At 40.5% G+C, this 4159-nt stretch overlaps 1 pseudogene; it reads left to right on the forward strand.

The window, feature by feature from the left end:
* Positions 1-209: 209 nt before the first annotated feature.
* Positions 210-1080, forward strand: LOC117999037 (annotated as a pseudogene).
* Positions 1081-4159: the final 3079 nt, after the last annotated feature.

Genomic DNA, 4159 nt, shown 5'->3' on the forward strand with positions numbered 1-4159 from the left:
TACTAGACAAATACAAGTGAAAAAAAAAAGTTTTTTTCATTGTTTGGCTGACTGGCCTAAAAAAAAGAGAATTTCCCAGAAACCAAATACTTCAGAAAGCACAACTAAGAGGAATAAGTGAGGGCTAGGCTTGCGAGCTCCGCGGAGGAGCTGGAGGTTGGGCCGCAGTTACCTCCGCGTCAGCTCCGGGTCCCTGGCCCCTCAGCAGCATGGCGTGCAGGGCGACGTTGAAGCGGCCCATGGAGTTCGAGGCGGCTCTACTGAGCCCTGGTTCCCGGAAGCGGCGGTGCTGTGCCCCTCTGCCCAGCCCCACTCTGGGCCTCAGGCCCCTGGACGCCAAGCCTCCACCGTTTCTCCAGTCGCAGACCCCACCGCCAACTCTGCAGCCCGCCCCGCCCGGCAGCAAGCGGCACCTTCCAACACCGGAACAAATTTTTCTGAACATAAAACAAGAATATAGTTGTTATCAAAGGTGGAGACATTTAGAAGTTGTTCTTAATCAGAGTGAAGCTTGTACTTTGGAAAGTCAGCCTCATTCCTCAGCACTCACAGCACCTACTTCTCCAGGTTCCTCCTGGATAAAGAAGGACCAGCCCACCTTTACCCTCTGAGAAGTTGGAATAATATGTGAGCGTCTCTTAAAAGACTATGACGATAAAAATCGGGAAGAGTATGAGCAAATCCTCGATACCAAACTAGCAGAATATGAATCTTTTGTGAAATTCACACATGATCAGATTATGCAACGATATGGGACAAGGCCAACAAGCTACGTATCCTGAAGCTTTCTTGCATATTTGGTACCAGGTTTGACCTCAAGAGATGGCTGCTGTACACTTTTTGCAACTGGTTTGATATCACATTTCAGCACCAACTTTGCATCCTGAGAACACTTAAATGTTTCTGCAGGTCCATTTTATACAACTTGAAAGACCTTAAAACTTTCTGGTTGCCACAAGCATATTTTTCTTTTCTGCTCATCCAATAAACAGCTATGCCCTACTGTGATAGATTTTCCAAACAAAAATACCTGGAGCAGCAGTTTAGCAAAATATGCCCTCAGTGGCACTCAACAAATGGAGTTTCCCCAAGCAGAGTTCTATAAGAAATGAAATGGAACAAATAATTCTAAAATTTGTATGGAACCAGGAAAGACCCCGAATAGCCAGAGGAATATTGAAAAAGACAAGCAAAGCTGGTGGCATCACAATTCCAGACTTCCAGCTCTATTACAAAGCTGTAAGAATCAAGACAGTATAGTACTGTCACAAAAATAGACACATACATCAATGGAACAGAATAGAGAGCCCAGAAATGGACCCTCAACTCTATGGTCAACTAATCTTCAACAGAGCAGGAGAGACTATCCAATGGAAAAAAGACAGTCTGTTCAACAAATGGAGCTGGGAAAATTGGACAGCCACATGCAGAAGAATGAAACTGGACCATTTCCTTACACCACACGCAAAAATAGACTCAAAATGGATGAAAGACCTAAATGTTAGACAGGAATCCATCAAAATCCTAAAGGAGAACACAGGCAGCAACCTCTTTGACCTCAGCCACAGCAACTTCTTCCTAGAAACATTGCCAAAGTCAAGGGAAGCAAGGGCAAAAATGAACTATTGGGACTTCATCAAGATAAAAAGCTTTTCACACCAAAAGAAACAGTCAACAAAACCAAAAGACAACCGACAGAATGGGAGAAGATATTTGAAAATGACAGATCAAAAGCGCTAGTATCCAAAATCTATAAATAACTTATCAAACTCAACACCCAAAGAACAATGATCCAATCAAGAAATGGGCAGAAGACACGAACAGACATTTTTCCAAAGAAGCCATCCAAATGGCCAACAGACACATGAAAAAGTGTTCAACATCACTCGGCATCAGAGAAATCCAAATCAAAACCTCAATGAGATACCACCTCACACCAGTCAGAATGGCTAAAATTAACAAGTCAGGAAATGACAGATGTTGGCAGGGATGCGGAGAAAGAGGAACCCTCCTACATTGTTGGTGGTAATGCAAGCTGATGCAGCCACTCTGGCAAACAGTATGGAGGTTCCTCAAAAAGTTGAAAATAGAGCTACTGTAAAACCTAGCAATTGCACTACTGGGTATTTACCCCAAAGATACAAATGTAGTGATCGAAGGGGTATGTACACCCCAATGTTTATAGCAGCAATGTCCACAATAGCCAAACTATGGAAAGAGCCAAGATGCCCATCAACAGATGAATGGATAAAGAAGATGTGGTATATATAAACCATGGAATATTATGCAGCCATCAAAAGGAATGAGATCTTGCCATTTGCAACGACGTGGATGGAACTGGAGGGTATTATGCTGAGTGAAATAAGTCAATCAGAGAAAGACATGTATCATATGATCTCACTGATATGAGGAATTCTTCATCTCAGGAAACAAACTGAGGGTTGCTGGAGGGGAGGGGGGTGGGAGGGATGGTGTGGCTGGGTGATGGACACTGGGGAGGGTATGTGCTATGGTGAGCGCTGTGAATTGTGTAAGACTGATGAATCACAGACCTGTACCTCTGAAACAAATAATACATTATATGTTAAAACAAAAAAGAAGATAGTAGGAAGGGAAAAATGAAGGGGGGGAAATCGGAATGAGAGACAAACCATGAGAGACTATGGACTCTGAGAAACAAACTGAGGGTTCTAGAGGGGAGGGGGGTAGGGGGATGGGTTAGCCTGGTGATGGGTATTAAAGAGGGTACGTACTGCACGGAGCACTGGGTGTTATACGCAAACAATGAATCATGGACACTACATCAAAAACTAATGATATAATGTATGGTGATTAACATAACATAATAAAAAAAGGGGGGGAAGTGAGTTTTGAAGCTGGTATTTACTGTGTAGGTATCTGCTAGTAGCCTGAGGTTCTGTGTGTGTGTGTGTTGTTGTTGTTGTTGTTGTTGTTGTTGTTTATTTGAGCTGTTCATTCTGGTAACAGAAGGCCAAACTATAGGCCCAAGGAAAATAAACTGGAGAACTGGAGAATCTCACATAAGTCCAGGGTCCCCAGATGGCTACTTGCTCAACAGATGAACCAGGAAAAATCTCTGACTTCTGAGGAGTGGGTGGGATATGTTCGAAACTCAGCCCTGGCTCTGGAAGATTGGGAAAAAGAAAAAGGAGACCATAGTTTTTACTCATATTGGTTTGGAAGCTGGATTAATAAGAATCTATGTGGTTAAAAAATTAACCCAAAAAAATCCTGGGTTAGTAATGCTCCTAGATGCCTAGTAGAAGCAAACGTAAAACCACTATGGAGGAACACACTTTAAACCTAGGCTTCAAAAATTTACCACAGAAAAATTTTAAAGAAAATTAACTCACAATGGGAAAAAAAAAATCACCGAACCCATGAGGAAATAAGCTACCATGGATGAGAGTCATCAGAAGCAACATATATAGAATTTGAGCTAGATGAGCTGCATATATTAGAATTTTCAGGTACAAAGTATAATAGGCATGTTTAATATTTAAAAGAATAAATTAAAATTCTTGGAGGTATTAAGTAACATTTCAGAATTGAACAAGCATATATGAAAAATAACCAAATAGGACTTCTGGAGATAAAGTGAATAACTATTTAAAGTTACAACTCAGACTATAGATAAAAGAGCAGAATTAATGAACTGAAATAGAGGTAAATGTATATTAAATCAAATGCTGCAAAAAGAAAGAAAAACATGGTAAAGAAACATGGAGAATAAAGTGAAAAGTTCTGACCTATATACTCACAGTTCTTAAAGGATATCAGGGGAAGAGGTAAGTTTTGATGATATATTGGCTGGAAATTTTCCAGAACTGATGAAACACAATGATCCTCAAATACAGAAAGTACAAAAAAAACTTCACAAAGAATGAAAAAAAATGAAATCTATATCTAGATACATCACAGAGGGACTACAAAGCAACAATGACAAAGAGAAAACAAAAGTGGAAAGAAAAGAGGTCAATTAAAATGGCAGCTGTATTCTCAATAGTTAGAATGGGAGATTATACATTGTAGTATATTTTGGAGAGTACAAAGAGAAAATAACAGTTAACCCACAACTCTCTATCAAGGAAAACTACTTTTTAGGAATTGGGGTGTATCATAAACCTTTGCAGCAAAC

This window comes from Mirounga leonina, unplaced genomic scaffold (assembly GCF_011800145.1).
Source record: "Mirounga leonina isolate KUSES-001 unplaced genomic scaffold, KU_Mleo_1.0 Mir_447, whole genome shotgun sequence".
NCBI lineage: Eukaryota > Metazoa > Chordata > Mammalia > Carnivora > Phocidae > Mirounga > Mirounga leonina.